General features: G+C 38.9%; 1 protein-coding gene across 1 annotated transcript in view; it reads right to left on the reverse strand.

Annotated features, from left to right (window-relative positions):
• The window catches only part of rdh12l (retinol dehydrogenase 12, like), a 127,161-nt gene that overhangs the window by 44,075 nt on the left and 68,277 nt on the right, over positions 1-14,809 (reverse strand). The window lies entirely within an intron of this gene.

A 14,809-nucleotide genomic window follows, 5' to 3' on the forward strand; every position in this document is an offset into this window, starting at 1 on the left:
CATGACTGCACAGACGCATTTAGCGGTAATCTTATTGCATGGATTCACCATTTGCGCCCTCGCCGCAGAAGGAAGTGGGCAGCCCATGGGGATCTCCCTCCTCCGCCTCTTATCGGGAAGCCTGCTCTTCTCAACTTCTTCCTGTACAGCCCTCAGCGGGTTAGAACGCGGTCTCTTATTTCTGTTGTAATGACAGTTCGGTTCTTGCAGAATGTCATTTTCTCAGTAATACTTTGGGTGCATTTATTCATTTGGTGAACTGAACACAATTGCCAGTGTTTCTGTCTGTCTAATAACAATGCTTTCATTATATAATTTTTTTTTTTTTTTTAATAATAGTTACCAGAACTCACTATGACAAAATTTTTTTTTAGACCAATGAACCACCTCTCTGTTTTTTTTCCCTCCCTCTTTCCAATCTATCTTAACGTCTTCACTATAGCATTAACTTTTTACCTGGGCCAATTTGGGACTTTCCTGAACATTACAGGCGAGTAGACTGTCAAACGGAAAGGCTTCACAAACCTTAAAGTCCCTAAAACTCCATAAAGTAGCTTTGGTGTAAATTGGCAGTTTGTGAACTGTAATATTATCTCTGTACCATGATAGCATACCGCCGAGAAACCTACACTCATGGGAATCCAGGCTGCAAACAGAAGTAAAAATCTTTTCGGACCTTAGCAATTATTATTTGCATAACTGCACAAAGAGAAGTAGGTAGTTTCCTAAAGGACAGTAGAAGAATTAAAGCAGGCACTGGCCAGCAACAGCCAAAAGCAATACCCCTTAATAGACAGTGTCCAGATGTTCAAGCTTTACTTATAGTTAAGTCACACTTAAATTTTCAGTGTTTAGTTTAATGATGTCCATGTATTAAACAGTTCTGTTTACCAAAAGCTGTAGCTTGGGCATAATAGAAGCACATGTCTCAAACTATGAATGTATGTTCAATTAAAGGTGGATTGTGACAATAAAGAGAGCCCTCTGCTGACTAGAGACATTTAGACAAACATCATTTTAGATATTTCACAGTGTACTGGATATTCAAGCATGCTGCATTTCTTTTTATTGTTGTTAATGTTGAATGATATATTAGGATGTTCTCTTTGTAATCAGCTTTTGAAGCCAACTTGGAAACTGTCTAGGATCAAACATTTTCTCTATGCTATTGCTGCTAGTGCACAATGCATTTTAGGATTAGCTGCTAAAATTCAAACTGGTGGCAGATTGGCTAGTTTTAAAACTATATATATTTAATACTCTTGATACAGGGAAAAGTACTTGTGGATATCACCACAAAATATACAAATCCATTGCAATATAATTAAGTTCCATGTGTGCAATGAGGAATCCCAGAAAGCTTGCTTAGGCTTATATAATGTTGCCAGGTATAAGGGGTCACTTAGGGCTAAACATTTTTTTTTTAATAAAGTGTGCAAAAAAGCAATTTTTTATTATTATTTGTCAGGAAGGAACATGTGTTTTATTTACAATAACTAACTTGGGTAAGTAATATTTCTAACTGTGCTGGAAAACACAAAAAATGTGGAGTAACAGATCCAAAACACGTAAGACATACATATGCATTTAGCCAGTTTGTCTGCTTTCTTGCTTCCTCTTCTTTAAGCAATAAAATGGATGTGTCTGGCTAGTAAGTAGAGCAAAAGCTGAAGCCTTTGTCACATATACATCACAATAAAGTTATTTCTTCACATATCCCATTCTTTGTGATTTTTTCAGATCTTTATTACAATGTGGCGTGAGGTGGATGAGGTGAAAATCCTAATTGAATATAAAACTCTGGTACTAGGAACTCTGGTGATAGTGCTGTCCCATATCTGGAAAGTATCTGAAAGAACAGCATTATATACCGTAAAATACAGCATCATTTGTCATACTGCACTTGGCATGTACATGCAATCCTGATTGATCCAGAAAACTACAGTTGAATATGTAACATGCTTGTAAAGTATTTTCCTTTTTTCCCAACATTATTTTTTATAACTTTATGGGTTTTTTTTTTTTACGTATTTTCAATGTTCTTGTTCTCTTCAGGTTCTATGATTTCCCCCCACTTCCTAAAAACGTGCCAGTAGGTGCATTGGCAAATTCCCCCTAGATGTGCATAAATGTGTGTGCATGGTAGCCTGCAATGAACTAGAATCCTATCCAGGCTTATTACCACCTTGCTCACGTATACTGTGTAAGGTTTTTGATGATTCAGTGGAGTAACAGGGATTTACTTATACATAATTGTTACGATGCACATATCCTAGAAGTTAAGAGCATGAATGAAGAGAGAAAAATATTTTCTGCATTTCTGCATTTAATCAGTGAACAGTTCACTGAACAGCACACCTCAGCAATGATAAAACTGTAATGAATGTACATTAGGTGCCACCCAGATGAGGATGGGTTCACTTTGGGGTCTGGCTTCTCTCAAGGTTTGTTCTTCATACCATTTCAAGGAATTGTATAGCCTTTATCTCTGTAATGCTGCTTTGGGAACATGTCCAGTGTTAAAAGTGCTATATAAAATAAAACTGAATTGAATTGAATAAAAAAATACTATTTGGTCAGGTTGTCAACAACCACATTTTGGTCTAGGTTATGTTTAGCCAAAGGTGCCAGAAGTACTCACACCCAAATCATCCAATTATATATATATATACAGTGAGGAAAATAAGTATTTGAACACGCTGCTATTTTGCAAGTTCTCCCACTTAGAAATCATGGAGGGGTCTGAAATTGTCATCGTAGGTGCATGTCCACTGTGAGAGACATAATCTAAAAAAAAAAATTCAGAAATCACAATGGATACTTATTTGCAGCTGTATCATACAAATAAATAGTTTAAAAATCATATATTGTGATTTCTGGAATTTTTTTTTTAGATTATGTCTCACACAGTGGACATGCACCTACGATGACAATTTCAGACCCCTCCATGATTTCTAAGTGGGAGAACTTAGCAGGGTGTTCAAATACTTCAAAATAGCAGGGTGTTCAAATACTTATTTTCCTCACTGTATATATATATTTTTTATTATAAAAATGTGAGCCAGGATTAAGAAATACATTTGAAAGAATGTAGAATTACAGAGACTTAAAAATCATCTTTTCATAAACTGAGTCTTCTTCTTCTTCTTTCGGCTGCTCCCATTAGGGGTCGCCACAGCGGATCATCCGTCTCCATACCCCCCTGTCCTCTACATCTGCCTCTTTCACACCAACTACCTGCATGTCTTCCCTCACCACATCCATAAACCTCCTCCTTGGCCTTCCTCTTTTCCTCCTTTCTGGTGGCTCCATCCTCAGCATTCTTCTACCAATATAACTCATGTCCCTCCTCTGCACCAAAATGTCCTACATGCGCTGTCCCTCTAATAAACCAATTTCTAATCCTGTCCATCCTCGTCACTCCCAATGAAAACCTTAACATCTTCAGCTCTGCTACCTCCAGCTGTGCCTCCTGCCTTTTACTCAATGCCACTGTCTCTAATCCATACAACATCGCAGGTCTCACCACAGTCCTATAAACTTTTCCTTTCATTCTTGCAGATACCCTACTATCACAAATCACTCCTGTCACTCTTCTCCACCCACTCAAACCTGCCTGCACTCTTTTCTTTACTTCCCTAACACACTCTCCATTACTTTGCACTGTTGATCCCAGGTACCTGACTCCTCCACCTTCTCCACCTCTTCTTCCTGCAAATGCACCACTCCACTGTCCTCCCTCTCATTCACACATGTACTCTGTCTTACTCCTACTGACTATAATTCTCCTTCTCTCCAGCGCATATCTCCACCTCTCCAGGCTCTTCTCACCTGCAAACATCATAGTTAAGGGAGACTCCTGTCTGACCTCGTCCGTCAACCTGTCCATCACCACTGCAAACAGGAAAGAGCTCAGGGCCGATCCTTGATGCAGTCCAACCTTCACCTTGAACCAGTCTGTCATTCCTACTGCACACTTTACTGCTGTCACACTGTCCTCATACATGTCCTGCACCACCTTCACATATATCCATGCCCATTTAAGTCTGCCCCAATCACCAATTGTTCATTCCTAGGTACACCATCCACCACTTCATCTAATTCACACCAGAATCTTTCCTTCATCTCCATCTCACAGCCCACTTGTGGAGCATAAGCACTGATGACATTTATCATCACCCCTTTAACTTCCAGCTTCACATTCATCACCCTATCAGAAACTCTCTTCACCTCCACTAAACTCTTACTGTACTCTTCCTTCATGATCACCCCTACACCATTTCTCTTTTTATCCACACCATGATAAAACAGTTTAAATCCACCTCCAATGTTCCTGGACTTACTCCCTTTTCTCTTGGTCTCCTGAACACACAACATATCTACCTTTCTACTCTCCATCATATCAGCTACCTCTCTCCCTTTACCAGTTATAGTACCAACATTTAAAGGTCCAACCGAACCTCCACTCTCCTACACTTCTCCTTTCCCTGCCATCTCTGTAGACGTCTTCCTCCTCTCCTTCTCCTCCTTTGGCCAACAGTAGCCCATTTTCCACTGGTACCCTTTTGGCCAACGATACCTGTGGCTGTCGTTGGTAACCAGGGCCTCGACCGATCCGGTATGAAATTCTTATTTGTGATCCGCATATTCGATTTGGCACATTTTACGCTGGATGCCCTTCCTAACACAACCCTCCCCATTTATCCGGGCTTGGGACCGGCACTAAGAGTGCACTGGCTTGTGCCTCCCTAATGGCTGGGTTCTTTTCATAATGTGAGTATTACAACAAAATCAGTTGACATATATATATATATATATATATATACACATACAGTACAGACCAAAAGTTTGGACACACCTTCTCATTCAAAGAGTTTTCTTTATTTTTATGACTATGAAAATTGTAGAGTCACACTGAAGGCATCAAAACTATGAATTAACACATGTGGAATTATATACATAACAAAAAAGTGTGAAATAACTGAAAATATGTCATATTGTAGGTTCTTCAAAGTAGCCACCTTTTGCTTAGATTACTGCTTTGCACACTCTTGGCATTCTCTTGATGCCTACTTTGAAGAACCTACAATATGACATATTTTCAGTTTCAGCAGACCCAAATCATCCAATTATATATATATATACAGTGAGGAAAATAAGTATTTGAACACGCTGCTATTTTGCAAGTTCTCCCACTTAGAAATCATGGAGGGGTCTGAAATTGTCATCGTAGGTGCATGTCCACTGTGAGAGACATAATCTAAAAAAAAAAATTCAGAAATCACAATGGATACTTATTTGCAGCTGTATCATACAAATAAATAGTTTAAAAATCATATATTGTGATTTCTGGAATTTTTTTTTTAGATTATGTCTCACACAGTGGACATGCACCTACGATGACAATTTCAGACCCCTCCATGATTTCTAAGTGGGAGAACTTAGCAGGGTGTTCAAATACTTCAAAATAGCAGGGTGTTCAAATACTTATTTTCCTCACTGTATATATATATTTTTTATTATAAAAATGTGAGCCAGGATTAAGAAATACATTTGAAAGAATGTAGAATTACAGAGACTTAAAAATCATCTTTTCATAAACTGAGTCTTCTTCTTCTTCTTTCGGCTGCTCCCATTAGGGGTCGCCACAGCGGATCATCCGTCTCCATACCCCCCTGTCCTCTACATCTGCCTCTTTCACACCAACTACCTGCATGTCTTCCCTCACCACATCCATAAACCTCCTCCTTGGCCTTCCTCTTTTCCTCCTTTCTGGTGGCTCCATCCTCAGCATTCTTCTACCAATATAACTCATGTCCCTCCTCTGCACCAAAATGTCCTACATGCGCTGTCCCTCTAATAAACCAATTTCTAATCCTGTCCATCCTCGTCACTCCCAATGAAAACCTTAACATCTTCAGCTCTGCTACCTCCAGCTGTGCCTCCTGCCTTTTACTCAATGCCACTGTCTCTAATCCATACAACATCGCAGGTCTCACCACAGTCCTATAAACTTTTCCTTTCATTCTTGCAGATACCCTACTATCACAAATCACTCCTGTCACTCTTCTCCACCCACTCAAACCTGCCTGCACTCTTTTCTTTACTTCCCTAACACACTCTCCATTACTTTGCACTGTTGATCCCAGGTACCTGACTCCTCCACCTTCTCCACCTCTTCTTCCTGCAAATGCACCACTCCACTGTCCTCCCTCTCATTCACACATGTACTCTGTCTTACTCCTACTGACTATAATTCTCCTTCTCTCCAGCGCATATCTCCACCTCTCCAGGCTCTTCTCACCTGCAAACATCATAGTTAAGGGAGACTCCTGTCTGACCTCGTCCGTCAACCTGTCCATCACCACTGCAAACAGGAAAGAGCTCAGGGCCGATCCTTGATGCAGTCCAACCTTCACCTTGAACCAGTCTGTCATTCCTACTGCACACTTTACTGCTGTCACACTGTCCTCATACATGTCCTGCACCACCTTCACATATATCCATGCCCATTTAAGTCTGCCCCAATCACCAATTGTTCATTCCTAGGTACACCATCCACCACTTCATCTAATTCACACCAGAATCTTTCCTTCATCTCCATCTCACAGCCCACTTGTGGAGCATAAGCACTGATGACATTTATCATCACCCCTTTAACTTCCAGCTTCACATTCATCACCCTATCAGAAACTCTCTTCACCTCCACTAAACTCTTACTGTACTCTTCCTTCATGATCACCCCTACACCATTTCTCTTTTTATCCACACCATGATAAAACAGTTTAAATCCACCTCCAATGTTCCTGGACTTACTCCCTTTTCTCTTGGTCTCCTGAACACACAACATATCTACCTTTCTACTCTCCATCATATCAGCTACCTCTCTCCCTTTACCAGTTATAGTACCAACATTTAAAGGTCCAACCGAACCTCCACTCTCCTACACTTCTCCTTTCCCTGCCATCTCTGTAGACGTCTTCCTCCTCTCCTTCTCCTCCTTTGGCCAACAGTAGCCCATTTTCCACTGGTACCCTTTTGGCCAACGATACCTGTGGCTGTCGTTGGTAACCAGGGCCTCGACCGATCCGGTATGAAATTCTTATTTGTGATCCGCATATTCGATTTGGCACATTTTACGCTGGATGCCCTTCCTAACACAACCCTCCCCATTTATCCGGGCTTGGGACCGGCACTAAGAGTGCACTGGCTTGTGCCTCCCTAATGGCTGGGTTCTTTTCATAATGTGAGTATTACAACAAAATCAGTTGACATATATATATATATATATATATATACACATACAGTACAGACCAAAAGTTTGGACACACCTTCTCATTCAAAGAGTTTTCTTTATTTTTATGACTATGAAAATTGTAGAGTCACACTGAAGGCATCAAAACTATGAATTAACACATGTGGAATTATATACATAACAAAAAAGTGTGAAATAACTGAAAATATGTCATATTGTAGGTTCTTCAAAGTAGCCACCTTTTGCTTAGATTACTGCTTTGCACACTCTTGGCATTCTCTTGATGCCTACTTTGAAGAACCTACAATATGACATATTTTCAGTTCACTTTTTTGTTATGTATATAATTCCACATGTTTAAATTCATAGTTTTGATGCCTTCAGTGTGAATCTACAATTTTCATAATCATGTAAATAAAGAAAACTCTTTGAATGAGCAGGTGTGTCCAAACTTTTGGTCTGTACTGTATATATAATATATATAAAATTTTGGTCTGTACTGTATATATATATATATATATATATATATATATATATATATATATATATATATATATATATATATAAACCAGCTAGCTTCAAGGCAATAAACATCTGTCTACATCCTAAACAACGTTGATTTCTTTATTCTATATTTTAGAGACAGGGTGTGTCTCACGCTGACACATTAAACAAATAAAAATATCCTCTAGGGGGCGACAACAACTTAATGATTTAACATTGATTTGTCTTTTCAGGCAGGGTCAAAGTATATATCATACCAGTCTAAAGGTTGGACACACCTTCTCCTTCAGTGATTTACATTAATACTGAAGACATCCAAACTGTGAAAAAAAACGTGGTAATGCAGTAATTTTAATTAGAATATCTTCTTTTTTCGGCTGCTCCCAATAGCGGTCGCCATAGTGGATCGTCTTTCTCCATACTACTCTGTCCTCTACATCTGCCTCTTTCAATTAGCACCTGCATGTCTTCCCTCACCACATCCATCAGCCTCTTGCTTGGCCTTCCTCATTTTCTCTTGCCTGGCGGCTCCATCCTCAGCATTCTTCTACCAATATACCCCATGTCCCTCCTCTGTCCATGTCTGGCCATGTCTCCAAAACATTCCACATCCGTTGGTTCTCTAATAAACTCGATTCTAATTCTGTCCATCCATGTCACTCTTTATGAAAATCTTAACATCTTCAGCTCTGCTACCTCCAGCTCCGTCTCCTGTCTTTTAATCAATGTCACTGTCTCTAAACCATACAACATCGCAGGTCTCACCACAGTCCTATAAACTTTCCCTTTCACTCTTGCAGATACCCTTTTATCACAAATCACTCCTGCCACACTTCTCCACCCACTCCACCCTGCCTGCACTCTCATTTACACACATGTACTCTGTCTTACTCCTACTGACTTTCATTCCCCTTTACTTCTCTAACACACTCTCCATTACTTTGCACTGTTGACCCCAGGGACTTAAACTCATCCACGTTTACCACCTCTTCTCCCTGCATCTGCACCACTCCACTGCCCTCCCTCTCATTCACACACATGTTTTACTCCTACTGACTTTCATTTCCCTGACTTTCATTTCATCTCCAGCACATACCTCCACCTCTCCAGGATCTTCTCAACCTGCTCCCTACTCTCACCACAAATCAGAATATCATCCGCAACCATCATAGTCTATGGAGACTCCTGTCTGACCTCGTCTGTCAATCTGTCTTTCACCACTGCAAACAGGAAAGGGCTCAGAGCCAATCCTTGATGCAATTCCACCTCCACCTTGAACCAGACTGTCGTTATTACTGCACACTTCATTGCTGTTTTACTGTCCTCATACATGTCTTGCACCACCCTCACATACTTTTCTGACACACCTGACTTCCTCATACAATACCAATTAAACACATTCTCTCTCATAGTTTAAATGTCTTCAGTATTAATGAAAAAAAAAAAGGTGAAGGTGTCCAAACTTTTGACTGGTACATCTTGTTACTCGACTGTGTACATAATTTCTATGTAAATTACTGAATAGAAATCAACCAAAAATCTTATTATTTTTTTTTTTAACAAAAATATTTATTTTATTTATAAAGTTCACAAATTAATAAAGCTAAAATTGTCAAATTGTGGCTGTATTTATTCTTTAACTCAGCAAATTGCAGCGATTTTTTTAAAGTTTTTTTTTTTTACTTTTTTTTTTTACTTTTTACTTTTTTTTAGCAACTAAGCATTATTAACAGAAATACTTTTTCTCTTTTCTTTATAAAAATAATGTTATAGAGGAAAAGAAATACATAATATTAAGAAAAAAAAACATAATTTGAGGTTTAAAAAGTCAAAAGTTTTTAGACCCTTGGTAGGGCACTCAAATACAAACTGAGCTCATGTGCATCCTGTTTGATATGATTATTTTGAAATGGTTTGAGATTGACGAGTCCACCTGTGGTTAATGCGGTGGATTGGACTTAATTTAGAAAGGTGTACACATGTGTATAAGGTCCCACAATTCACAGTGCATGCTAGACCAAAAAAACAAGCAAAAAAAAAAACTCCCTATAAAACTGATTGTGTTGAGATACAAGCCATGGTATAACATTTACAAGGGTAAAACCTTTGTTGCATTCAAGCTCAGAATGAAACCCCATTTCTAAAAAAGTTCGGACACTGTGTAAAATGTAAATAAAACAGAATGGAATGACTTGGAAATTTCATAAATCCATATTCTATTCATAATAAAACCAAACAACAACAACAACAAAAAAACACAAAAATGGTTAAACTGAGAATATATAAATTTTTAAGGAAGTAATAAGCTCTTTTTTATTTGAATGGCTCCTATATTGGTCTAATACAGGATTCTAGCTACTCAAAAGTTCTGAGTGTTCTTTGTTATTTTAATCACTTCATGATTCACCAAATGTTTTCAAATGGTGAAAGGTCTAGACTGCAGGCAGGCCAGTTCAGCACCCAGACTCTTGAAGTCTTGCTATTGTAAAAGATGCAGCATGCAGTTAGCATTTTCTTGCTCAAATATACAAGGTGAAAGCATTTGTTTCTCTAAAACCTGTATATACAGTAACCTTCAGCATCGAGCCTTTTTAATTGTGCAAGCTGCCCATTCCACAAGCACTAATGGACTCTCATACCATCAGAGATGTGGCTTTTTGAACAGAGAGTTGATAACAAGCCAGAGGATGTGGTGTCCATGGTTTTTAAAAAAAGTAATTAATTTAGATTGCTCTGACCACAGAACAGTTTTCCACTTTGGCCCAGAGAGGATGGCGGCATTTCTGGATCATCCCTTTTTCTTTGCATAATAGAGATTTAACCTGCATTTGTGGAAGACATGGCAAACCTTGTTCACAGTCAATGATTTCTGAAGGTGTTAATGAGCCCATGCAGTGATTTACAGAATCATGACTGTTTTAAATGCAGTGCCTCCTGAGGGCCTAAAGATCACAAGCATCCAGTATTGATTTTTGCCCTTGTCTGTTGTGCACAGAGACATGTTTCAGCCATCAAATGTAAAATTATCTTATTTTTTCCTTAAAATAAGAAATTCCTTCACTTTAAACAGTTAATATGTTTATTTATCTATGTTCTATTGTGAATAAAATGTGGTTTTATGAAATGGTCAAAAATTTCATTCTGTTTTTATTTATATTTTACATGGTGTCACAACTTTTTTGGGATTCGGGGTTGTAGAAGAAGTTTGGAAGCAACAGGAGAAGTGGCTAAGAAACCAATAGCTTCTTATATAACAGAGTTTTTGAAGACAGTCATCCAAGTCAAAAATACTTATTCAGTCATTATGGAAAACTAAGCCAAATAGATAAAGGTCACTCCTGAATAAAAACATATGGCAGAATGTCAAGGATACGAAGACCAAGATGTAAAAGGTTTTGATTAGATGATACAAAAACTAAACCGTTCGGGATAAAGCATGTGTTATTCAACAATAAAACCATGATGGTAGTAGTATAGTGCTGTGGAGATGCTCTGGATCAGAGTCTTATTGGAGAATTATTTCTTTAATCAAGCATGCCAAAATAATTTATAAATTAATTAAAATGTTTTAGTATGTAACTTACTATACAGGTACTACTTCACAGGTAAATTCCCTGGTTGAACCTAATGCTCCCAGCACCTCAACCTCACGTGTCTTCCTGCCCAGGCCCAGGGCACCTACAACGCGGCCCGTCCAGCTATCGCTCACTCCGGCACTGGGGCACCACGGACCCTGGATGCTGCAGCAGTGGAAGACACGAGCCAAGCCTCGGTCGAGGGCGTCTCCACGTCTCAATGTCGCTGCGCAGGTACCCGCGATCCTGAATGAGAACTTCGGAGCTGTTGTTCTCCATGCTGGAGCGAACGACACCAGGCTAAGACAAACGGATATCTTAAACAGAGATTTCAGGATCCTGGTGGAGACGGTACGCAGCACATCACCCACAACGAGGATCATAGTGTCAGGACCTCTGGTAAGTGGACCAGCGAGGGATTGAGAAGTTTAGTAGGCTTTTGATGTTGCTATCAGACAGCATGTCTAGGATGCTGCACACCATCTAACTGAAAGTACAACATCATAAAATTTACAACTATGACAACATTCATCCAACAAACCAAATAGTAACAAGTACACACACACAGCCCAATTGTAGAAAGTGTGTCTCTTCCTCATTTAGGAAAACCAAGAATAAATACACAAGATCCAGAAATAATCTTATTGCAGTTAAAACTGAAAAATGGCAAATAAGCAAACACAAAAAAGTTCTATAGTTTGGTCTTTTAAACATTGAAAAAAAAAAAACTACTATCTCTCGCTCTGGCCACCGTGTACAGACTCCCAGGGCCCTTCGGTGATTTTCTTCAAGAGTTTGCTCGTTTTCTTTCAGACCTCTTAATCTATTTTGATAAAGTGCTGCTTGTAGGAGATTTTAATAATCATGTATGTGATGCAAACGATGCCCCCTGGACTATCATTTGTGAACTTTACTCTATTGGGGTTAAACAAAACATCACCAGACCAACTCATCGTTTTAATCACACACTAGACTTAATAATATCCCACAGCACAGACTTCACTGATATAGATATTTTACCTCAGAGTGATGACATCACAGACCATTACCTCATATTGTACACACTACCAGTAGAGCAGATTTTTTTTTACCACGTTATCGAAATGGTAGGACTATTGTTACGACCACTAAGGGCAGATTCAGAAATAACCTGCCTGATTTATCTCAATTTCTCACTAAACCCATAAATGCTAACAATCTTGATCAAATGGCTAACAACATAGTCCTTGTCCTCACTAGCACATTAGACACCGTTGCCCCCATCCAGTTAAAAAAGGTTAGAGAAAAAAACCCTGCACCATGGTATAATAGTTATGTGCATGTATGTAATCTGGAGGAAAACTAAATTTGAGGTATTTAGAATTGTGTATAAAGACAGTATGCTCAGCTACAGACAGCCGCTAAATGCTGCTAGAGCTAAACACCTGAGCAAACTCATAGAAAACAACAAAAACAATCCCAGGTTTCTTTTCAGTACAGTAGCTAAATAAACAACATATCAGGTATGTGAAAAACGTGTTCCATCACAGTTTAGTAGTGAGGACCACTACTAATTGATAGTATTAGAAAAACATTTGTGGAGGTCCATCCTCTGACAGCGTCTCCTTATCCAATCGTACCTAAAACTCTACACTACTTTACACATAGAGGACAGGAATAGCTGTATGATGTTATTACCAAAGCTAAATCACCAACATGTCTGTTAGATCCCATTCCAACTAAACTACTGAAAGAAGGGTTACATGCAGATGGTGAGCCTCTTCTAAATATTATTAACTCCTCACTATTGTTAGGTCACGTCCCTAAACCCTCAAGTTAGCAGGGACAGGCATTAAGCTGGTTTAAATCCTACCTGTCTGATCGTTACTATTTTGTAGACTTAAATTGAGAGCTATCCAGGTTAATGCAAGTAAATTATGGGGTGCCACAAGGTTCAGTTCTAGGACACCTGCTTTTCACAATATACATGCTTCCCTTGGAAAATACTATTAGAAGGCATGGGAATAGCTTCCATTGTTATGCTGATAATACCCAGCTATATATCTAATCGAAACCAGATGATACAGCTCAATTGGCTCGGATAACTGAGTGTGTCAAAGAATTAAAAGATTGGATGACTCATAACTTTCTATTATTCAGTTATTCAAAAACTGGTACACAGAAGCTCCAGCATTTCAACCTGCATTTAGAAGGATGTTCTGTAACTACAAGTTCAACTGTAAAAGACCTGGGAGTTAAAAATCTGTCTTTTAAAAATCATATCAACCATGTTACAAAAACAGCCTTCTTCCACCATAGAAATATTGCTAAGCTAAGAAACATGTTATCAATATTTGATGCAGAGAAGCTCGTCCACGCATTCATGCCCTCCAGACTGAACTATTGTAATGCATTACTAGGTGGTTGTCCTGCATCATTAATATACAAGCTACAGTTAGCCCAGAATGCAGCAGCCAGAGTTCTCACAAGGTCGAGAAAATATGATCATATAACCCCAATCTTATCATTCCTACACTGACTACCTGTTAAGTTTCGAATTGACTACAAACTACTGCTACTTACTTACAAAGCAATAAATGGTTTAGCTTCCATGTCTCTTTCCAGTCTTCTAACACGTTACAATCTGTCACGCTCCCTGAGATCTCAAAACTCTGTACTTCTTGTAGTTCCTAGAATAGCAAAGTCCATTACATTTAGCTCCTAAACTTTGGAATCGTCTTCCTGAGAGTGTTCGTGTCTCAGACACACTTTCCCAGTTTAAGTGCAGATTAAAAACGTATCTTTTTAGCAAAGCCTACACATAACACACATCACATATCATAACCTTGTGCTCCAGTACATCTGATCAAATTCACATTATTAACTTGTGCTTGTTAATATCATTAACAGCAGCAACACTAATTCCTCTCCACTGCTTCTCTTTCTCTGCCCATCCTGAGGCATGCTGAGGTTGCGCCAGCCCCAGTCACGTCCCACCTCATGAAGATTGTGGACCTTTAAAGAAGTAGACGTCGACCCCGCAAACATCCCGAACCATCTAGAGAGGTACCATTTGGATTCCACTTCATGTGGAGTTTGGACATTGGACCTCTTTGAGTGTTAAAAGGCTCTGGCATTTAGAAGCTGGTGTTGGATCTATGATGATCTCAAATGTTCAGCTATTTTATAAGTTGCTCAGTAGCTCCTGGTTCTATAACCACAAATGACTGTAAAAGACTGTAGAAAGAACATTACACATAATCTTACATTTCATTGCTCATGTTAGTTCTCACTCTCAATCTTAATGATTTATAATCACACTCTTGATATCACCCAAATGAGGATGGGTTCCCATTTTGAGTCTGGTTCCTCTCAAGGTTTCTTCCTCATAACATCTAAGAGAGTTTTTTCTTGCCACAGTCACCATGGCTGCTCATCAGGGATAAATACATACCATTCACCTTAACTCTTAAAATTCTGTAAAGCTGCTTTGAGA

This window comes from Silurus aristotelis (genome assembly GCF_946808225.1).
Source record: "Silurus aristotelis genome assembly, chromosome: 1".
Classification (NCBI taxonomy): domain Eukaryota; kingdom Metazoa; phylum Chordata; class Actinopteri; order Siluriformes; family Siluridae; genus Silurus; species Silurus aristotelis.